We start from the raw sequence: 24,769 nt of genomic DNA, 5'->3' as shown, positions 1-24,769 counted from the left end.
CATTGAAAAGCAGAGCAACTTCCATATCGTAACCTCACTCACATGCCAATTTAACACATGCGATAGATCACAGCTGTAGAATACTAGGGTCTCAGATAAATTTTGGTGAAGGACTTTACTAACAAGTAATGTTAACATGAACACCAGCTATGAGATAGCTTGGTAGTTTAAAAGCATGTAAACCATTCACATCAAATAAGACTCTCTACATAGAAGGTATGGAATTATACACTCAAAGAAAGCCTCTGTGCTTTTATGAATGCCATAAAATGTGAACCTGGTCAGCAAAGGGGCCCAGCAGAAGTAGGAAGAATGTTTGCCTGTTAGAAAAAAAAGAGGTTAGAATGTTTATGTCTGAATTTTCACATTGAGCATTTCACACTGATATTACTGGTTAATAGGGTTTTTGCTAGGAAGTAGTAAGGGTATGAGGACACTTGACAGTTTCATATCCAGTATGGTAAAAGAACTAAAATACTGGAAAACAGTACTATAGATTCTGTATAAGCAGTCTGTGAAGTAGACTGATGTGAGGTGCTTTAGCACTGCGATAGTTAACAGTGAGGAAAACACTTCTGAATGAAAATCCAACATAATGAGCTGCTGGGAATAGTATAGCAGGAGGTTGAAGGCAATAATGCACAGAAGCACCATAATCACTACATGGGCCTTTTATTAAGAGGGTCAGTAAAGTGTTATTAGAATAGCAGTACAGCCGTACTAAAATGGTAATGCTTTAGCCATGATTTCTCTGTTAGACTAATTCTTAGAAATAGGCCATGCATCAAATAGTACCATTTCCTTAAGCTTATAATTTCAATATTTATGAGTTAATTTGAATCCCAAATCAAAAAAAAAAAAAAATCAGTTATGCAGCTGTAGCAAACAACTTATCTGATGCATAACTAATTACTTTGAAAAGTTCAGCTGATTTCCCAGCCTCCCTCCCACCAACTCCATACGCATACAAGTTGATAGCAAATTTTCTAAAAGAAATAAGCTCATGAATACTGCTAAATACCCACAGCCCAGTTTCATTTTTAAGAAACACTGAGATATGGAATAAACCCAAACCAATGTGAGATAAGTGCTTTCAGTTCCTTCCTCTTCACAAGAGTCATAATTTCTGTACTTTTCAGTGCCAATTTTCTCTCCTCTCACTCTATCAGCTTTATGTAGCAAGAGTTTGTTAGCAGAGGGAGCTGCAGGGGTGGCCTCTGAGAAAAGTCCAGCAGCTGCCCCATGTCAGATCAGAGCCAGTTCCAACTGGCTCTAAAGGGGACCCACCGCTGGCCAGAGCTGAGCCAGTGAGAAATGCTGGTTGAGTCTCTGGGAGAGCAGAGTGAAGAAAGGGAAAACAAACAAACAAAACCAACCAACCAAACAGCAACAACAAAATGCTCTGCAACTGTGACTGGGAGAGAGGGGTGAGAACCAGCCCTGCAGGCCCCAAGGTGAGGACAGGAGGTGCTCCAGGCAAGCAGCGCAAGTTCCCCTGCAGCCTGTGGAAGGGCCCCTGGTGGAGCAGGCTGTCCCCCTGCAGCCCATGGGTCCCACATGTAGCAGATCTCCACGCTGCAGCCCATGGAGAGGAGTGCACACAGGAGCAGGTGATTTGGGGGAATCTGCTATCCATGGGGAACCCATGTTGGAGCAGTTTGCCCCTGACAGATGGACCCCATGCTACGGACCCATGTGGGAGCAGTTCTTGAAGAGCTGCTGCCTGTGGGCAGCCCATGCCGGATCAGTTCAGGAACGACAGCATCCTGTGGGAAGGACCCCACGTAGAGCAGGGGCGAAGAAGTGACTGTGAAGGAGCGGTGGAAATGAAGCGTTAGGGACTGACCACAGCCCACGTTCTCCTCTGCTGCTCAAGGGGAGGAGGTGGAAGAGGGTGGATGGGCGGAAGGTGTTTTTAGTTTGCTTTTAGCTTGTTATTAGTTTGTTCTAAGTTTGTCACTTCTCTAGTCTCCTAGCGATAGGCAACAAATTACATGAATCTCCCTATGCGGATTCTATTTTGCCTGTGACAATAATCAGTGAATGATCTCCTTGTCCTGATCTCAACCTTTGAGCCCTTTTCATTGTATTTTCTCCTCTTTTTCCTTTGAGGAGGAGGAGAGAGAGAGTAGTTGTGGTGGAGTTCAGCTGCCCAGCTAGGTAAAACCACCACACCCACTGAGAAAATTAATTTATTTATCAGAATTGAACCAATAGCTGGCTATACGTAGTTTTTCTCTATCTATATAAAATTTATATAGATAAATTTTCTAGGATTTGTATTTTTTGTATTTTAGGGATTCAAATCATTCATTTCAGTTTCAAGCACAACTGGGGAGGTAGGAGTAAAGAAATAATAGAGGAAAAGAAAATATTTCTTTATTTTCTTTTTTATTTTCCCTCTAACTCTTAGAGACTTTGAATTTTGGAGGGAAATGATGGTGCTGACCTTGAGGGGGAGGAAGCCTGCAAGATTATGGTTCTGTCACCACCTACTCAGAGCTAACATGTCCAAATAGCAAATGAGTACCACCAAAGAAACCACCCTTGTTATCAGAGCTAAAGATTTACTAGGGGCTGTGCAAAATTTTGTGTAGGGTAGGTCTGGATGTGTAAGAAAAACATGGTGATTGCCTGAGAAGTGTGGATTTGTGGACTTTGTTACGCACGGGATTCTCCTGTATTACTCTGCTAAGGCAGCTCTGCTTTTTGCTGGAGCAATTTCAGTTCATGCTTACAGAGTCATGCCACCTGGAAGGTTGTCTCTCATTTTGTTTAGTACCTTAGTGGTTTGTGCTTAGGTCTGTTTTCTTTTATAAAGACAGACTTTTCAGATGTGGAGTGGCACACAAAAATTCTATTTTTTTCCATTGTTGTAAGTTTTCTGCTACATGGAATTGGAATTTTTTGGAATGCTGTATTGCAATTAGATTAACAAATTCCATGCTTATTGTCATGAAGAAGTGATATTTTTTAGACCAGTGAATTTGTGAACTAAAGCTATGCCTCTAACTCTGAAAGCTCAGAAAAGAATTACACTCTTTTGCTGTTAATATTTAAACAGAAATACTACATTTAGAAAGTTTTAAGTTACATTTTTGTTACATTGGCAGTGAGTAGGCAAAGAACCCTGAATAGTCTTGGTGCTGCAGAGTCTACATTTTCCTAACCTTTGTTTCACCCTTATGCTCTCCCCAAAGCTCTTGCATCAGCATGTAAAAATCCTTTTGTTTTAAGATCATTGCTTTTCTGTAACTCAGGGGGCTCATTATTCAACCTTTTGAAATTGATTACTATGTTTAAGAGGAACTGGAAACTGTGTTTCGCTGGACTTCCTCTTTTGGAAACAGGTGAATATAAAGGGTTTGAATATAATCCTAGGAACTTTTTTTTTTTATTTTATTTTAATGGCTTCATTCTTCTCTGAATATAAAACAGCACTTTAGTGTTAGCTCTTTTGCATTTCTCTTGAGTAAACCTGATTTAATTTATGCTAAACATGATGGAACACCTGTGTGCAATGGATAAAAACTAGAGTACATAATATTGGAAGGAGAAATGTCACATCCTAAGTATGGAAAACAAGCAGCAAAGCTCTGGAGTTTCTTTTAACCTTTTTGTTGTCATTTTGGAATTAAGAAATATCTGAAAACAAAAGAGATCTGAGAGAGATTATTCTGTTTTACCAAAGCATGAGACAAATTTTCAGCCAGTTCCTTATGTGTACAGAAGCCCAGCCTGTGGAATGCAATTTAATGGATAGACTAAAAGACTAAGAATTAAAGTAGTTGGTTTCTGATTACTTTGCCAGTGCGAGATAAAGCAAGTTGGAAATGTTGTGAGCAGTAGCAGGGCCAGTGTACCAAAGAAAGATTATATGAGAACAATCTAATAGCTTTCTTATATTTTTTTTTTCAACCATGAATATGATATGAAGCTTTTGAAAGAGTACAATATTTGATATAGCTCCATTTGGAAAACTGTGTTCATGTAAGATAAAGTATGAGGATGTGTTTTAGAGGATATACTGCATTAACAGGGAAAGAGGAAGCCTGACTTTCCTCTTGTAACTGAGTCAGCAATTTGATTTAGCCTGAAAAAAAAACCACAAATGTTACCCCAAGATATATCATGTGAAGTATCTCCATTGAAGATTGGGGATTATTACTTTTATTCGATACAGAGTTAATAATTTCCCAATACTATTCATTCCTTAACAGGAAAGAAAAAAATAAACCCTGGATTATAGATTAAATTCAAAGCTGTAGAGTGCCAACTCTGGGAGAATTCTGAAGGGAGGTATCATTGCTTCCTGTAACTACTGCAAGTGGATAAGCACCATGGAGGGGAAAGAATTATATAAGGTAAGGAAAAAAGACTGTGTCAAACCAAATAAGCATAACATACATGTGAATAAACCAACTGTCAGAGAGAGAGGATATAGCTCCAAATAAGAAAAGTGAAGGCCAAAAATGCTGTTTGTTGTTAAGGAGGAGTTAAACAAGTTTACTTTAAAAGGCAACATGTGATGAGGTTGCCTGTGACAGAAAGTGTCTGAGTCTGGTTCAAGGGAGGTACCTCCTGGTCTTGCTGCAATAGGTTCATATAATCCTCCAGGCTGCTGTGCACTCCAGCACTCCTCAAAAGAAGGACGTTATAATAATACTTAAGCAAGAGATAATGCATTTATAGGGACTTAACAAGGAGAGAACAAATACAAGATGTTTTAATGTGAAAATATTTCCTGGGGATTGTTCTCAGCTAGTGGGAGAAAGACGTTAGTATGGAGAAAAGATTTAGCTTTTCCATTTATGTAGGTTGTAATTAGAAGTTCTGCTCTTGGTGGAACTGGCTTATGATGTCATTCATATTTGCTGTTATGGTGAGTACGCAGACCATTGGCAGGGGGGTGGGGTAGGGACAGGGCGGCACTAAGTTTCACAATTTACAGGAAAGACTGTAATTACATTATTACTTACCCTCTCATCCAGAGCAAGGTTTTATTGTCAACTACAATGAGAAGCAGGTGGGTACTAAGCTCATCAGAAGTAGGGTTGCATACAGCTGCATTGGAAAGGAAATAGAGAAAACAGAATAGAGGTATAAACAACAAACTGAAATATTGGTTGAGTGGGATCAATACATAAGGCTGCTGGACCTAGCAACGTTAAGGGGAAATACAGATTTCACTTCATAAATTTTAGTAGTCCATCATTTGTTTTTACTTTCAAGTAGTAGTTACAGGCCAACCAATTGCACTTGGAAAGAGAGAGAGAAATGAGCTGCCTTAACCTAACTACAGCTGTAGGTGATTGCAGCGATGAGAATGGGAATCTATTCAAAGGTCTGGTCTTTCTCACCATCTGGCCCTTTGGCTCCCTAGTGTGCTGACACTGTGTTATCTTTGTGAACCAGCTGGCAGACATTGCTTTGGCTTCCACCTTCCTCCCGGAAGCAGAGTCTGTCAGTTTGCAACAATGACAGGAAAATTTTCTAAAACCATTATGATGTTTAGGACAATTCAGTTCCTAACATACCTCCCAGGGCTCTTGAAATAGGTCATATTTATTTGCACAGTGCATCATATATTTTCAGCAAATATATTGAAACAATCCTGAAATGCAAAGGTGAGGTATAAAGAAAAGGTAATTTTTCAAGTTAAAATACAGAGATGAGAATGAGCTTGATGTTTTGAGGTTTGTTTCATTTCTGCCGGTAAATCAATACATTACTTAGATGCTAAGGCCAAAATTCTCACATCCACTTTAGGCACTAAAAGAAATGATCTTATTTTCAGGGTTGTGAGCTTCTACTGCTCCAGTTAACATTAAGATGAGAAGTATGCTTGCAATTCCCCAGTAATTAATAAGAAATGTTTCATGGGGATATTATAAAACTTAATTAGTTAAAAGTCAAATTTCCTTCTGTGTTCCCCCTTGCTTTTCCAAAGTCATTTTACAATGTATCAAGAGATTCATAGTTGGAAATAAACATATGACTTAAAAAGTGTACTATCTTGAACAGGAATCCAGATGACCTAGTTCAGAGTAAATTCTTTACGTTTTTCTTTTTTGTTGTTGAGTTTCTTAAACAGGGCTAACCTTCATCTTGTGGAAATGTCTACATTATACAAGGAACTTCAGACACTTTCAGGAGTACATATTTTTTAATCTGTTTCAGTATACTTTCCTTATAACTTTCTGCAGCTTGTTTACACATTGTGCTCTGTAAGCCCAAGAGATTCTCTAGACTCACTTAAATGTGAGACAGTTTTGAAGCCCTAGAAAACAAGATTTTTACAGATATATACTTAGAATTTTATGCAGGTATGCTCAGCAAGGACATTACCTGAAGCTCAGTTATTTCTACTAAGACAAAAAAACCTGCAATTCGTTAAAGAAAAATACATGGCAACATACCTCATGAGAATCATGTCTACATCTCAGATTTTCCTGTTGCTAGAGACTCCATGAGGAACGTGCATGGCTTTAGGGTTTCATGCTGATAAATTATAGATGGACTGAGAAGAGCATAGGAGCAGCAGATGTTACTATTGTCACTAACAGTATTGAGAGGCTGGCAGTGGAGTGTTGTCTTGTGCTTGCTTGGAGGGGACTATTTAGAATAGACACTTCTGATAAATTTCTTGTAATACCTAACACCTCTCACCTTTTTGTCAGGTATAATTATCAGATAGAAGTATGTAAAAGTGACGAGCATTACATACTACATGAAATTTATAGAAAACATATGTCTGTATAGAGAATGGAAGGCAGTTTCCCCTAAAACAGTGCTCTGGATCCTGCAGGGGACAACACTGAGAAATCTAACAGGCGGGAGCTGAGAGAGGGATATTCACACAGAGTAAGTCCTTGGATTAAGACACAATATTTTGTAGGGTTCCTACATGGGGGGTGAGAAAAGGCATGCAATCCTCCAACAAAGCATGATTTAGAGAAGGAGTATGATATATTTCCTGCTGTTGTGTAACTCAGGGTATAAAACTATTCACAGAATATATAACATGCTTATTTTAATGTGGTATTTTTAAAATGGGAATTGATCTAAGAGTTTTCTAGGATGTTAAAACTATTGATTTTCCTCTTGGAAAATGTTTTCTTCTCTTCACCTACATATTTAATTGTATGTTTACAACATGATACATATCATTTTATTACCCATATATTTAACATAATCTATAGCCAATTTTAATGAAAAGAGATACAATTTCAGAGAGTAAATATTTGTCTACTGACAAAAGAATTTTCAAGAATTTTCTAACAGTAAGCATAGTTATTAATGTGTCCCTTCGTTAAAGAGAATATAATTATATACAATATAAACAGACACAAAAAAAAAAAAAGAGAATTTGTCATGAATCAGCACACATCTCCAGCAGGGAAGTATATTTTAATGCTCCCTTTCTTACTAAAGGGTTTTGATCAAACTTTAAGTACTTGAGGTTAAGTAGCAGCTGATCACCTTGCATGGTTTATCAATGTGGCCGGATATTTGCACCTTTCAGTGACGTACCTGACTCTGTTCATTACTTGGTCACTATGAACTGATTTTTGATGAAATTAAAAAAAAAAATAAAAAAATAAAACAAACAAAAGCTTCTCCTTTTGAATTTATGATGCTGGGCTAAGCTTCCAATGAAGTCTCTAGATTCTTCATTTACTTAGTGCACTTCCATATGGTTATTTTTTTCCGAGTTAAAAAGTGTGTTCTAGTAATAGACTGTCATTGCAGTTAATGCTGAAAACTGAATTTCTCCATTTTTAACAGAAAATAGACAGACAATACAACATTTTTTTTTTCCTGTGTTGCACTGGATAGACCAGTTCCAATGCTGACTGAGCTGTGAGGTTTTCAAGTGAGACTGCCAAACATGGCACCTATTGGCAGAAGAAGCAATGATATTGTAATCACAAAAATCTTATGAACACAGCTGAGATGTAGCTCACTTTACTGAAGTTATCGCTTCAAAGCATTAACCAGGTAAAATAAATAAGAAATATGTCGTTTCCAAGGACATTAGATTCATGGTGTGTCTTGTAAGGGTCCTTCGGAAAGTTTATGCTATGTGTTTTAAATGTTCCTCCTCACCTACATAGTATGTAGTAGTAACAGCTTTAAATAAGCACAGAGAAAAGGAAAGGAAGTTACAGTTGCAGACGAAGATGAGAAGTACATTCAGCAAGGTGTACAAGACTAACAGTGCATGGTCTGTCAGCTCTGTAGTATAGTGGAGCAAATTAACAAACCAACCTGGATAAAATTTGTCAAATAATACTTTTTTTTTTTCAGATAAAAAAGATAAAACTTCATTTTCCAGTTTTACTATGCCAAAAAAAAACTCACGTATATTTATAAGGTTAAGCAAAGACCACATGACACCCACCACTAAAAGATGAAATCTGCTACTAATAATAGTACTGGAAATCACTTTTTAGTTTTCACGTGCATTTCCTGCTAGAGAAGTCCCTGAGAACTGACTCACATTCTTAAGAAAATATTTTAGGTTTGTCCTTAATTTGCTGTAAAGGCAGTCATGTTGTCAGACAAACACCAAAGATGTCACAGTTATAAAGATGGAACAAGGGCTGACAAAATGATTCCTGAAATTTTTCACTTCCCGTTCCTCTGCAGTCTACACTGACTCATATAAATGTTGTCTACAAGAAAACAAACAGATGTGCTGTAACTCTACCGCTTTTCTTTGGTTTCTTCACTTGAATAGAACAGCCAGACAGTACAGGCTAATTGATTCAGTACTGAAAAACAGAACAGAAATAAAATTACTTTTGCTGTTTCTCACTGAGAAATAGATGAAAGTCATTTTAGTCTTACCATGATACAAAAATCATTGTCAAAAATTCTATTAATTCATTGTGTCAACTTCAGAACAGTAGTTCAAGCCTAATATTCTGTAGCTGTGTTTATCAGATGGTATGACTTACACATGAATGCTTGCCAAAGTGTAAATTTCTAACACAGTAAAGGAAAAAAATTAGACAGTGCTCTCTGTATCTTGTCAAACAAGGATGCACATGCTTTCATAGTCCACTGGAGTCAGTCTGTTACTTTCAGGCTGACTTCACATGCTTACCCAATGCCAAACTCTGTTTGAAGCACCTGTCATGAGTTAAATTAGTCACCATCTGCAGGTAAACATAATCATAAGCACTATTGTAAGGTTCTTGTTCTGTAATCACTGCATGAGCTCCTGGTACACCGAATGCTCAGGGTTTTGTTTTTTTTTTTTTTGCTTAACTTTTTAAAAAATATAATAATAATGAAACTTATTCCAATAGGTTTTTCTGTTATCTAAATTTATGTCTCCCATTAATTTAACAGTGGAATTCTCCCTTAAAATCTCACTACTCATTCTATCTTATTCTAATCAACTGCCCAGATAATTGTATACAATATACGTATGTATCTACGCGCATATGAATACGTATAATTGTATATATAACTCATTAAGAAAAAGGATGATTCATTTCTGATTTTCTACCTTTTTTATCATCTCTTCATTATCCATTTTGCCAGTCAGCAAGCTGCTCAGTTTCATTACCTCTCTTAGAGACCTCTCTACAGCCATTTGATTTGCAAAAGTAGAGTCACAGATCTCTTCCCTCAGTTCTGTCCCCTGGGCTCTTTCCACCAGACAGTTGGACAGCAGCACAGATACATCTGAGGCATCAAGTAGTGAAGAAAAGGTTCCTGTGCAGTTATGGAGAGTCACACAAGGGAGTCTGACCCGTATCATTTTATCTATTTCAGCATAAATCATACATTCCTTATTCAGCAGCATTTAAATAATGTAGAATGCGTTCTCTCTTCCTGTACTTGCCAGGAAAGCCTCCACTTAACATCCGTTGTTTAAACCATGAGAATCTGCACAGAAACCAGGGCACTGTATGAACATCTTTTTTTTGGGGGGTTTTCTCCAATTTTTGTGCAAAAGAGTGGGGGAAAGGCAAGCATGGTCATTGTCTTTTCCAAGCCCCTTCTTCCACCCTAAAGAAAGAGGAAAAAAAAGCATACACCTGTAATCTCTTTCACTGACAGAACACCACACCTTCAAAGAATGTATTTTCTGTCTCCAATGTGGTAAAGTGAATTGATGTTCAATATAAATATGATAACAAATGTGCATGTAAATGATCTGAATTCTGCAAACGCTATGATCTGCACCATTTTCAACCTTGGGGTTCTTCTCTGCTTGGGAACTAAATAACATTGTAGATAATGTGTTTAGAAAAGAAATTTTAACAAGTTCCTATAATAAACGTGGTCTTTGCAATTCCCACAATAATTGGGATCTCCATGCTGGTAATACATTTACAGATTGAAATTAAGTAGGGCATAACTGAAAAAGACTGTGAAAATTAATACAGTGCAGCAAAACGAAAACTCCTGCATATGCCTCCTCCCTGTAACTCTGCTGGCTTTGAAGTTGTCAAAAGAATTTATTGCTCCTTTCTCTGATCTTGTTATTCCTTTCCTTTGAATTCTCTTTGCTACACCAAAAGCTATCTTTTCTCCTTGCTTTTCAATATCAGCCTTCCCAATATTCATTGAATTGTTAGCTTACTAATATATTTCTAATTTTACTTGCCCACTAGATACTTTTATTCTTCCTCCCATGCTGTTCTTCTGGAAGACCATCTTAGTAATAAAATATGTCACTTGCTTTCCTTTTGCAAAGCTATTGTAAAGTTTCTCTTAACTGTAATGAGTCCAATAAACAACTGAGTAGACAGGTAGTGAACAAAAACATCATTTTAATGCATTTAATAAAATAACCTGGAAATTTATCTAAGAGGTGAGATAAACTTAAAAATTTCCATACACTTCCATGTGAAAAATCTTACATTTTGTTACTTCCTTTATGTCCTCCATGTTTTTAGAGGTTCTTGTACTTTATCCCGTAATCAAGATAACTTCTACATTGCTTATTGGTTTCTTCAAAGAGAAGAAAACCAGCAGCTAAACCCTCAACTTTAAATACACGCATTTGTGATGAATATTTGGCAGAAGGTACCGTTCCCTTACAAGTCTTGCATAAATCTCAACCTGTGAGACCCTGCTGACCACAAGTTAGGTGATGACTCATCTTCTTTGCTTTCTGATAACAGGAAGCAGTTGTGGAGTTGCTGCTGGGAATCAGTAGCTAGTCAAGGGCTACCTACTTTATACAAAAGACTTTGCTAATAATTTCTCCTGACCTGTTTGCAATATCAAACAGACTACTTTCTGACTGGTGCAGAAAAAAATGTATCTTTCTTTGCCTAATTAGCCCATTTTCTCTTCTCTTTCTTTCCAACACAGTCAAACTATGGGTTTTTTACTTCATGGTCTAGAAAACAAACAAACAAAAACAACAACAAAACACATGCACACACAAAACAAAAACAAACAAAACCCACAGCAACAAACAACAAAAAAAGACAACCAGTTGTGAGGACACAGAAAAAAATATCACTGGAAAAACATCAGTTCTTATATTTTTAACCACTCAAGTCTATGCTTGATCAACCATGGTGAGTCCTATCTGAATTCCAGAAGGTTATTCTTTTTCCTTTATAAAATTATAGCTACATACTAACAACAAACACTTCAGGCAAAATCATGTATCAAGCCTATTATTTCTAAGTCTTCATTTTAATATTTCTAAGCCTTCATTTATCCTCCTAGGTCTTTTATCAGAAAAAGAATATCTGATAACACCGTCATTATTAAGAACAGATGAATGTTATTTATCTTAATATTAAAAAAAAAAAAAAAAGGAATTTATCCAAACATGCCAATAAATGGTTCTGCTAATGCTAAATGTGGAGAACAAGAAACTGATGTTACTGCTGAAAAAGTTTTTTTCTCCACAAAATTGTAAAATTTTCATTTTCAAAATATAACATCTGTTGTATCTGGAAGGCCAAGTGGTAGAGAAGGAAAGGACAGCACAGAGTTACAAAGGAAAAATAGAAGTGGTTATTAATGGGCTAGAAAAATAATCTTCTAGTGTTTCTTAATTTGATTTTGCTGCCATTGAATCTCAGGGTAATAGTTTAAGATATAATTCACTCTCCATAAGTATCAATATAGGTGTTGTTTTTTATTTTAAATAGAAACCCACCTGTTGGGTCCTGTTTTTCAATGGTATTTTTCTTCTTCTCTGCTAGATTAGCCAAAAAGTAGATTAAGTGAAGGTACCCCAAAGAGCAATAGAGGAATTGGTAGGTACCAGAGGGCTGAAATAGAGGAAAGGGTTATGAGGATACCTTGCTGTCTATCCTGAAAAATTGCTATGGCATCTTGGGGCAGCAGTTTTGAAAGGTGTTTTTGAATTGTGCTCCCAGGTGCTGGCACCACACAATGCTGACTCTCAGACAAGACAGTCCGTCTGGGAGCATGTGGAATTGGGTCACCTTGTTACTTTGGTGCTACATGTTAAGGAAAGCAGAAAGGGGCCAGACAGCAGTGTGAGCACATGGGGTCAGCCAGATGATGGCAATAACGCAAAGTGTCCGTACAACCTCCATACTAACTGTGGGAAGTGCTCAACCATGGTGGGCACTGATGTTACATCTGTCAGGCTGCAGAAACCTCCTATTGCTGACAAGCTCAGCAAATGCCCAGTTTCTGTGGGGCTGGTTTATGGCATCCTGATGGGTTCCTGGGTAGATCTGGATACTTGGTATGGGTTCCCCATAAGAAACATCTAGCCAGCATCTTACTGCTCCAAAAGTCAGGGAACTAGTCTGCTGCAGTTCAGTCTGCCAAGACATGAGTTGGCTTTTATTTGTACCATATTTGCTTTACTTTATTTTATTTATTTATTTATTTATTTATTTGTATAGAATAAAGCAAAGATTGGCTCCAGTTGTGCCTTCACATTGTGGTTCCCTACTTAGATAATCCTAGATAGGATTTACCTGTTCTAGCACAAACACTGCTGCTTCTCTGTCAAAGTGGATCCATGAATAAGGCAAAGGGTTTCCTGAAGTTTATGAAGTCATGTGCTATGTGCAAAAACAGTGAACTGCACATTCTGTTAGCTGGTTTGGGAAACAGGTAGGAAATCAGCAGGACTGAAGGGTTCACTGGCAAAGTAGTTCACCTGTCTGCATAAAGTGCCCCTTGCAAAAGTATTTTGTGAAACAATATGCTTCAGCTCAGTCTCCCCAAGAAAAAGTTTTCTGGAGATATGTGTTTTGCTATTGTACTGTTTCACTATTTATATTTGTTTATTATTTGTTTGTATTTTGCTATTTTGTATTTTTCTCTGGCAGAGAAAAAAGCGTTTTAGAAAAAAGCAATCGTTTTCTGACTATCCCTGTTAGATACACAAGTTATATTACTTTGTTCTGTACTTTTATAGAGTTCTATAGGAGTTAATTATAAATATCTTGAAGTCCACATATTGTCATTTGAAAATGCAATCATTTTTTTGCAGTACTCATTTTACCAACAAGACATGAAAAAATTGGAAATTGCTCATATTTTTTGACTTAAATCATGTGTTTAATTTCTTAAGGAAAATTCTAAGAGAAAGAATACAAGGGTAAGGAAATACTTGAAGTTTTCAAAAAAAAAAAAAAAAAAAAGGAAAGAAAGTCAAGCAAGCTGCAAGCCTTAGGAAGGTCCAGGTCCTGTTATGATTATTCTATTATCACCTTCTACTGGGTGTTCATTTGATTCAGGCAACTTGAAAATGTCCTTGAGATCTGTAACTTTATCTAGATGCCAGTATACCACCTCTGTGCTCTTTAAAATGGGATGTCTTAAACACTGTTTTTATTTTTATATCAAGTGCTGAGCTGTATGGGGAGTAAAACTCAGGGAAAACAGAACTTTAAAGGATATGAAAGAATAAACTTGTCTTTGATTTGGCACTAAAACTTAGGACTTGAGCTTTATGAACTGGGCTCTGTTGTAGGGGTATGGCCCATGGGGTTCAGGCCAGGAGAATAAAACATAGTTTTTTATTTCTAAGAAAATTATGTAGTAGAAAAAGGAAATTCTTATTGGGATTGTTTTCAGTATTCTGGGGAGCTCTGTCCTGACAAAGCAGCAGTGGGTCATGGAGAGGCCTCCCAGAAAACTAAAGGGAACAGCTGAAAAATGCAATGCTTCCATATAGAGCTCAGGCTGGTTACAGACAAATTATTAACTTAGGTTTATCAACCCAAATGTAGCCTAATTTAATAAAATCATATTACTGTTACAGATCCTGTTTCCTGAGCCGCATTAGAATTCCGAAGACATGACTTGGGACTAGTATCTGTGAAATAAATTGGAGTACTCCTATAAAGGCTGTTTTAAGACTGAAATTTGCAGTAACATTCTGAATTTCTAACCATCAAAAAGGTCAGTAATGATTTTGATGTTACTGATACACATGCTGAAATTCAACTCTGGTTTTATTTTATTTATTTTCTTTTTTCTTTCTTTAAAAGTTTATCTTAGTCTTGACAAGGGTGAGTTTAAGTTGTTTTCATTCTTATGGGCTTATTGCAAAGCCTGGTTATTGTCATCTGATATACAGAAAGGTCAATCCTTGTTTGTAAAAAAGAAAGATCTTTTTTTCTGTCTTTGATTATCTTACCACTTCTGTCCTCTAAACACTATGAAGCAAATGGTATAATTTTCTCTTAACTCCACGTCACTTTTCAGTTCAAAATCTAACTTCAAATATTAACTTTAACTTAAAGGATATATAATGCTTAGACTACATCTACACCTCAAAAGGAAAAAAAGTAAAATAAAAAATGAAACAAATGCATTGTTTTGGAACAATTTGCAGATCAACATTTGGGAAAACAAACATCATTTTCTATGATTCTTCATATTCCTCTCATAGTTTTGTTCTTCCTTTTTTCTTTTTTTTTTCTTTTTTTAGGTGTTGAAGACTTTAACAAATTTAATGTATGTGTATACTGTGACAAAATTACGATGACTGTGCAGTAACAGCCCAAGGCTAAATCTTCTTTTATTATACTTGGTATTCAGAATGCAGCAATACCTCATAATAAGTAAGCTGCTTCAGCTAGAATCGTTATTATATTCCAGTAGACAAACTCATTGACTGTAAAGAAGTTGGTTCACAAGTGGGATTATTTTGAAAAGTATTTACATGGCAGATTACAATATTTCTATATTAATTAACTGGCTTTATTTTTCCAAGTGTTTCTGTAATTATATGTTGGGTATATGATTCTTTTTAAATATGGAAATAGCTATTTAGAATTTTTCCTATTTTATTATGATCTTTATTGTTACCAGTAAAATCACATCCTTCCTATCATGCTATCTTGTTTCTAGTGTAGAGAATGTAACACTTACCAGGCAGGAAAGAGTAATTGTCAAAAAGTTAACACCAAACTGCTTTCGTTTTCTTCTCTTTAGTCAAAAGTATAATGCTCTGTTCCCATCTATTCCAACCTATAAGGCTTACCATTTTATCTACAAAGTATTTATCAATGGAACTGTCTGTTTTGTAGTCTTAAACTGGACAGAAGAATTGACCTTCAAGATTCAAGGATTAGACTCACAGAAACCTCAAGAAAGCCAATCTTTCATCTCACAAAGGTAGAGAAAAAGAAATCAAAAGTGTTATAAACATATGGATCTTTGGGGCACAAAAGAGAGAGAAAAATCTCAAAACTGTATTTTCAAATGTTGTATTCTGAGAAGCAAGAATGCTGGAGGCAAATCTGGAAGAATATTTGGGGAGAGCAAAAAGCAAAAATAAAATCACCATCACTTCTCTGCTAATACAGTTCCATAGACTGCAAAACTGATTGCGTGCCAACAGCTAATGATTGTCATATCATTTTCATGAGGAATAGGACAGATCGTGATTAAGGTGGAATTACTAAAGCAGCATGTCATAAAAGGTTTGGTCAAGTTTATGCACCTCAATGCACCTACTTTTTTTTCACAGTCAAAATGAGTAAGGGGTTTTCTAGATTTTTAGTCCATTGTCAGCTGTGGGGTAAATTAAATGTGAAAAAAGTAACTGGGATGTGCTTAGGAAAGGACCTTGGTGGGTAACTAAATTAGTCACTGAATCCAATTCAGTTGTGTACCAGAAAGGCAAAAAAAATATCTAAATCTATGCTATTAAAATCCACCTATGACTGCACACTTGTTAAAAGAAACACATCAGGCTTGGCAGTGGCAAGGAATCTCTTCATAAATAATCCTATGTTTGAATCAATTTCTTCAGCCTATCTCAAAGTTCATACCGATCTAGTGAATCCTCTGAGAAAATAAGTACTCAATCACACCTCACAAAAGAGAGGAATAAAGACAGCGATTCAGAGAATATCCGATAGCCAGACTATGGGATACCAGCACACGGCCTCATCTAGCACAACAGACCTGAAACCCATGCTATCTTCATCCTGTGGGAGTCCTTGAACCCTTAATGCAGGTACAGTTGAAGTGTAAGTCTTAATCTTTTATACTTGTATTTCATAAGTACATGTTCACTAAGTCAGAGTGACAGTTTGTCTCTCCCTAAAACAGAGAAGTTTGGGGTATTTGCTGATTACCTGTAAATTTTAGTGTGATACACATGGCATGGGTGCACTTGTATATAATCCAACCCCAGAAACAGGTCCAAGACTCTGAAAGAGCAAGGATTATGTCTTAAGTATTTTTGTTGCATTTCCTAACCATTTTGCTATTGAGTTGACAAGTGAATTTTCTTTTTTTTTTTTTTTTTTTTCCTTTATGAAAAGTAGTCTTAGCCAAGGTGTGCAAATTTGGAAAATTATTAACTATAGTTGTGTTTGTGAATCAGAAGCAGAGGCAAACAGCCATTTTTTCTCAGATACCTCTTACAAATAAGGCATAGGAAACACCCATATCCATGGCATTCATTAAACATCCCATTTAGGCAGTTCTACAGCTTTGTGAACTCTGTACTTCAGTGCCTTTTTTTCCCTGTGCAGAGAAGTGGGTGATTCATTAATACATAGCTTCTGCATACCTGGAGGTATTTTTCTGTCCACTAAATAGGATTGGAATGAGAAATAAATATTTGGTGATAAAGGGAGAAACTGTAGGGAAAAAAATGCTTCTCTAGAATCTAATATTGGATTAAAAAATCAGTTTGGCACAGTTCAAGTAGACTAGTCTACAGTACTTATCTATCACACCAGACTTTGGTGTCAATATCTTTGTAGATTTTTCTTTCCATATAGTTTATTTAATATCAGGTTTCAGTCTTATATTAGCTGATTAAATGTGGATTTTAGTCTTGTATTAGCTTTCATTACAGCAGAAAAATATTTGGTCTGACAAATTGGACTAGAAAGGGTGAGGGCTAATTTTTTTCATACTGAGTTGATCTGAGACCCACAGAATATTTTCACAAGGGAGTCAGAAAGAGACTCCATTTAAGAGAGGGAAGATTTTATTTTCCAGAGAAGCAAATACACTTAGAGATTTATTTTGGAAATCCCTGCTTTCATAAAGAAAGGCAAATAAACTGGAAAAACAACATATGTGGGCAGCAGTGACTTCTAAACATCAAGGATAGGAAAATCACGTTATTTCTGTTCTCTCTCTCTTTTTTTTTTTTAATTGACTATTGCAATTATGATTAAACAGAACATTTAAAAAAAGTAAGAAAATGAGTTTTGCTAGAAAAACACAAAAATACTACACCAGCACTGCTATGAATTTCTTAAACTATCCTGAGCTGAGGTTCTTCAAACTTATCTTTATTTCAATGCTTTCCTCTGCTCATGGCTCTGCTGTTGGGGATATTAATGGGGTGAAATATACTTTTGTCTTTAAAAGATTCATCTGGACAAATCTCATCCTCTCCAGAATCAATTACTACATTCCTTATTGTCTATTAAATTATACATAAGTGCACCAAGTGTAATTCCATTGATGTCTGGTGATTTCTTCATTCCTGTGAAGAAGATTTTATTTTCAGTTTATCAGCTTGTGATTTATGTTAACGAATAGATTATTTCTTAGTCCCCAAAGAATCTTTATAAACGACTCTGGCCTCTCTGACCACACACTTCTATCCTTATCTATTGCTACAAAAGCACATTAACATGCTCATACAATAGTTCATAGACACCAGTGTCTCAGACGAAGTGCTTTTATGTGGTTTGATTGAAAGATTTTCTCTGAGGGATAATCATATTCCTAGCTATTAGGAGAAAGAAAACAAAATGAAATTGATTGCAGCTGTATTGAGATACAAACAAACACACACACACACACCAAAAAAAAAAAAAAGGTGGCTGTTCCGTTTTAGTAGGTGTTTGTCTCCAATAATTTGTAAGTTCTATTTCACTGAAGTCTGTGTTTTCTATAAGTTATTGTCCTATCTTATGGCAGAAGTATGTACAGACTTTTTCTAGTTCATTTGGCCTCGTGGGAATTCCTAAGGATATCAATGAATCTGTGTCTTTTTGATGAAGAGAAACCCTGAATGACCACATTCTATGCACCCAGCACTGAAAAAATATATTTCAAAAATTAGTCAGTTTCCAGACTAATCCATAACTGTGAATCGGCCGTCACAATGCCAGTGATGTGGTGTTTGAATACTAGGTCTCAAAAAATTTGACGACACCCACCATTCATAGTTAGACACCTCATTAACTAGGCAGTAATGCAAGACTATCAAAAGAATGCTGGAAACACTAAAAATCATGAAGACATGGGAGTGCATCAAATCCCACCTTTTCCTAGAATTTCAACACCTACCTCTAGCCTGCAGGAGAGTTATATTCAATTTCCTCCTCTAAGATGATCTGAATACATGTTCCCTTCCCAAAAAATTGCCTTGGATTCACTTCTATTAGTGGTATAGAGATTTGTGCCACCTGCAAATCTCTCTTTCTTCAGTGCACACCATCTCACCCCACACTCCAGAAATCTGCTCCATGCATTGATTTTAGACAGCTGTGAGAGTTTCAAAAATTCCCTCTGTTCTTTCTTTTTAAGTGAGCAGTTCAGATTTGGGTACTGTGGAGATTTATCTATTCCAATCTACACCTCTTCTTTGAAAACTCAATTAAATAGTCCAGAGCTCTGTCTGATGCAAAAGAAGAAAACAAACAAACAAACAACAACAACAACAACAAAAAACTGTCGTTGTAGCCATAAAAGTAATAGTACATCCATAGACAATCTTAAGAATGTGGGTGTGCTGAAACTTCAGTAAGATGCAGTTAAAAGATTAGTAGACACTATGGAAGAGTATTTTTCATAATATGATCCTTTTAAACTAAGTAAAGAAATTATAGCTCTGTTTGGTACCGTTGTTGGTCCACATTGGATTGTTAAATTCTTTTCAACAATTTATTTATAAAAGCTCTTCTGTTTCATTCTGTGCAATGTGTCCACTGCTTGATGCCAAGCTTCTGTTGGGAATCGTTTACACCTATGTAACATAGGAGTTTTAAAAAGTTATGTTTATGTAGCATTTTGCATCTACTCAGAAAAGGTGTAAATAATAACATAAAGAGTTGGGAAATGTAATTTTAGTCCTCTGATATTTAGAAAAATGTTACTTTGTCCCTGGGTTCCCTTTTGGCTGAAGAAAGTGGTCTCCTCTGGGGCAAAGTCCAGGCATTGGACTGGTTTGGTTCTCCCAGTGTCTGAGATAGATATGATGACCAAGCTATGTCAGGGTCTCTTTCTGCCTGACCTTCACAGGTCTCCAAAAATTGTCCAATAGACCTTTGACTCATTCATACATGTGCCCACCAAGGTACCTCATGTCACACCCCATGATATGAATTGTAGTAAACTCTCAATTTCCTGTTGTACATAACTACAACACAGATGTAACGAGCTGAACAGAAAATAAAATTTAGTAGAATAGAACAGAACAAAATAGTTCAATGGAAAGGGGCCTTCAAAGACCATCTAGTCCAACTGCCTGACCACTTCAGGACTAACCAAAAGTTAAAGCATGTTATTGACAGCATTATCCAAATGCCTCTTCAACACTGACAAGTATGGGGAATCAACCACCTCTCCAGGAAGCCTGCTCCAGTGTTTGACCAGCCTCACAGTAAAGACATTTTTCCTGATATCCACTGGTGCAGCTTTGTGCCATTCTCACGTCCTGTCATTGGTTACCAGGGAGAAGAGATTAACATCTCCCCCTCCACTTCCCCTGCTCAGTAAGTTGTAGTGTGGCAAAGAAAATGTAAAGAAAAAGAAAGAATTACAACCTGTTGGGGCCACAGGCACCCAGATGAGGGCTGGACCAGACCAGGATTGATTTGTGTTCTCCAAAGCTTTCATAAAAGACTGAATCCAGTCTGCACTATGTGAGAGGAAGACCGGGTCTATGCCCTCCCAGGGGAGGATGCACTTTTCAGTGCAGACATGGCCATACGCACATGTCATGCTGGCATTGGTAAAGCCCATTCCCATGTCTTAACAGCACAGAACAAAATCTGCTTTTGGTGATGAGAGGAAGAGAAGAGCTCAGTAGTTTAAATTAACTGCATATGTTTCTAATCCTGGTTTGCTCTATGCCTGGGATATATAAATTTGTCCCAAGAGCTTGTCTAAACAACTTCTTAGACTTCCTGTTGATTTGAAAGCAGTGTATAATTTAAATGGCAGGAGAACGGGGTCTCTCTCCTGTTCTGTTCTCTCATCCCATGTTTTCCCATAATAATGACATATTCTGTAGGCAGTCCTCAGTTAAATGCCTCAAAAAATAGAAAGACCAGTAAGAAAATAGTTAGACTGCCATCTAGTCTGGAGCCCAGATTGTAAACTAACGACAGGAACTGTAAGACAGGAATAATAGGACACTAATGCTCATTATGGGACAGGATACTACCAGGGTGTGCTAATTGTGTGATGAGAGTGACACCCTCTCTTTCTGATAGGAACTCTTCCTTCAACACTCTTGGAAAAAATGCATAGATGGTTTATGTTGTACTAACAAGTGGAGCTCTAAATCTGACATTTTCTGTTTCCCCATGTGTTACCAATGTAATCTTCTCAAGGCTGCAGCAAGGCCCACAAGACTTTTCTCTCCATGCATAATTTTTCCGTATTAAGATTTGTGATACTTAACAGATACTTTGAAAGTATAACTATTAAGAGTTTTTTAATAGACCACTAAACTGATGTTCTATACATAGAATTATTATTATTTACTACAATGATGAAAAATCGTTGATAATACAGTATATAAAACTAAGTAAGCAATACATTGTCTTTGAGTGGTTGGTAAAAACAGTTCTAATAATTAAATCAGAAAGATGGTTATCTAAAAATTAAACAAGTTGGACAATTTGTAGGTGCTTGTTAATTAAAACCCTTGATTAACATTTCCTAGTTAACTGCCAAGATCGTTTATAATGTCCATTATGAGAAGTCATTCAGAATAAGAATACACTAATAAGCAAATCTGAAGGACTATAGAATTTTTTTTTATTGTTTTTTTTTAAATAAATCCTCTCATCAATACATAAATGTGAACATACACACACGAGATTATCTAGCTGCCATATCAGCAAAGCATTGCTATAAAATCTGCAAATTTCAATAACTGTTCACTGGAAAAAGATTATACCAACTGAATAATGGCCTCAGCAACGCAAGAAAAGAAAAAAAACCTTATGACTAGATTTAGAAAGCTGATGCCCAACCTGATGTGCAATCTATGCTTTATGTCTATATATATATAATTGATAGGTCAATGAATAAGAGAACTTCCCTGGTCATAAAATAGCTAACGGTACATTTCCATGGCTCCAAATCTCCCATTACCGTTAACAACTTCATTACTAACCAGATTTATATTGATTTCAGGATGAACATCAACATTATATCTTCTCTCTATAATTAGTTAAAAGAAAAAGATCCAATTTCTTCTGTTTTCTTGCATTCAAACTATGAAAAACAACTTTGATACGCTTATCTGTAGATAAACTAAAGCACATTTCTAAATGTCATTTGTCAAGTACACACTCACCTGTGCTAGAGATTTAATTTTAATTAAACTGCCTTTATTGATTACAACAAGCATGCTAGTAGTGTTTTTCTTTGGAAACTAAAAATCATGACCTTTTTGCACCCTAAATGAGTGCACTATGAGTCATATAATGAATTGCTTATGTGATAAAGTGATTTTAGTCCAGAATCCATCAAAAATTAGACTCAAGCAAATAAGTTGTTATGCCCAAGGAAAATTACTAAAAGCCTATAAAGGGAAGAACAGTTTTGCTGTAGTTCTGCTTTGTTTCTTTAATAAATTGAGATAATGATTATAGAAAATATTAATACCATAAAATAATATTTTTGAGACTATTTTACCATTCACCACTGTGTCTGCTGAAGGAGTTGAACATCAGCACATTGTTTTATCACATGCAACAGCTTTATCTGTGAATTTTCTAAATGAGTGCAGGGTTTGCTCCCATGAAATATCTGTTGATGCTTGGCCTAAGTGGTCACAATGACACTGATGTTGTGTCGCAAATTTTGTTTAATTGGCCCAGGTAAAGAGAGAGTAAAGATAGCTGCATGTGACACCTGCACATTTTTGTGTGTGTTTCAAGTCAAACTAAACTAATGGAAAACAAACTTTTTTTTTTTAATTTATTTTTTTTATTCAACAGTTAATCAAAAATTGAGAAAGCTAGAAAAAAGTGGTTTCACATAATATTATGAACAAATTAGAATATGTCTTTTCTAAAAGCATGTAACTGTTTAAAGCCTACAATAGCATTTCTGTGCATGATAGATCTGCAAGGAAAACCTGCTTACATTTAGTCTGAAGTTATAACTGATGTGGATCGGGGCTTTGTACTGTGCTTCATGTGCTCCACAGAAATGTGTGTCTGACTGTGCAAAGTTTTTGCTGTATTTCATGGGCAAGATTGAACTTAACAGCTGAACTGACTGCTGAAAGTGGACTGCCAGCTTTAAAAGGACTAGCATTAATTGTGGCTGGGAGATGGTTTAAGAAGCTTCCGCTTCTGAATTTCTCATTAGGAATTCTCACCTGACTGGCCAAAGCAGCTGGAATTAGCATATGTTAATAGTTGAATGTGGGTTGATCCATGGCAAGGTTTGGGAGGTACAGCAAATTCTCCCAGCACAGAGACAAGCTCTTAGGTTCTGCTAAGAAAACTATTGCAAAACAAATGTTTCCCCCTAGTAATGACTGCTGTGAAGAGACAGTTTTCACAGCAGTTCTACATACACAGGTCAGGTGTGGAAGTGGAAACAATACAGTGTTATAAAACCCAGATGTAAAATTCAGTGTTTGGGAGCATATGAGAGACACATCACATGAAAAACTTGGTTTTCAGCTGGATGGGGGAACTGAAGACAAAATGGCTTTTGTGTAAAGCACACTCCCTACCTCTGAGGACATAATTAAGAAGTTATGTAACCAAACTGAAAGTCTTGTAAAACATAGCCAGAGAACCAATTTGTGAATAATTGCCATCCCTGTGGAGGATGTATGAGGCAGCATGATTTGCTTTGTAACTGAACTTTTACAAGGCTTGTTTGGAGACGTTCCCCCCAACCCTAGTGGAACAAGGAACAAACATATATCTTTCCTATACTTGAAACCATAACATACTGGGAAACAGTTCTGGAATTATTTATACTAGGGTTGAATTTTTACTGAAGACCCCATGCACCTTGGATGAGAGGAAGAAAATATTTCCAGGGTCTCAATCTTTTGCAGTTCTAAATGTGATGTTTTGTCAGGCAGTCTGAAAAGGCACTGTCTGGAAGCTGATAAAATGCAGTGATAAAGGGTTCACTTCCGATGTATCTAGGAGTTAAATCTTAATGATTATTATTTTAAAGGTTTCAAAGTATTCAGTATATAATTCTGCCAAGAGGAATATGATGAAATTTTAAAAGTTAAGAAATTTGTTTTTCATTTTACTGTAATGGAGAAATCACTGACTTATCAAATACCACAAAACTCAATGAATAAATATGGGATCTGACTGATATCTGGGAAGAATATTATGAGAAAATAAGTAATGTGCAAGAAATTGAATTGTCTGGCTGAATGCTGGTAATAAATTAGCCTGTTGATTTAGTTATGAAATACTGCTTTTGCACATGTTCACTTTCAGGTCTGGAATTATATTTTGCAATATATGTATATATAAATACATAAATATATAGAAATAATGTAATCAGTAATTTTCTTTTAAAACAGAGTAATTAATTAACGTTTGAGTTAAGTTTTGGTATAAAACTATTCTCTAAAGAATTAATATTTTATTTAAAGCAACTTCATTACAAACTAAGGTCTTCAATAAAAAAGCAGATGTATTAATTCAACAGTGCATTATATTTAGCTATGTACGCTAAATCATATCCTAACATCGGGTTGTCTTCAATGTGTTTTAGACAGTTTAATTTCTCATCTATCTCTGTATATTTCTTCTCAGTATGTTTTTTGTTTGTTTTGTTTTGTTTTGTTTGTTTGTTTGTTTTAAAGATTTCAGGGATCTTGCTTTCCATAGGCTTTGAAAGACTGTTGGATAACCCATAATCTTGGGTATTTTGGCACAAAAGTACAACCATTTATTTAAAACACAGTAATGTATTATTTAGCATGAACTGACATTAATTAGGAAATCAAGATGACTTCACAGGAATAAATGAAAATCTGTATATTAATATATTAATATGAAATGTAGGGTTTGATCTTCAGCATATATTAGAAGAGACCTAAAAGCACTGAGCTACTGTAGTGGGTTTTAAGTGG

The 24,769-nt window shown here is 36.1% G+C and overlaps 1 long non-coding RNA gene across 2 annotated transcripts in view; it reads left to right on the top strand.

Moving 5' to 3' along the window:
• LOC308195035 overlaps positions 1-24,769 on the top strand; it is an 86,202-nt gene that overhangs the window by 49,504 nt on the left and 11,929 nt on the right. For both annotated transcript variants that reach the window (XR_013951168.1, XR_013951169.1), the window contains 4 exons: positions 4,221-4,364; positions 14,240-14,379; positions 15,513-15,600; positions 16,241-16,447. This is a non-coding gene — a long non-coding RNA (uncharacterized lncRNA). The remainder of the gene's footprint in view (positions 1-4,220; positions 4,365-14,239; positions 14,380-15,512; positions 15,601-16,240; positions 16,448-24,769) is intronic.

The sequence above is a fragment of the Anser brachyrhynchus genome (genome assembly GCF_964034855.1).
Source record: "Anser brachyrhynchus genome assembly, chromosome: 4".
In the NCBI taxonomy this organism is placed as follows: Eukaryota; Metazoa; Chordata; class Aves; order Anseriformes; family Anatidae; genus Anser; species Anser brachyrhynchus.
The sequence above is the reverse complement of the archived record's forward strand: the minus strand, read 5'-3'. Positions and strand labels throughout refer to the sequence as shown.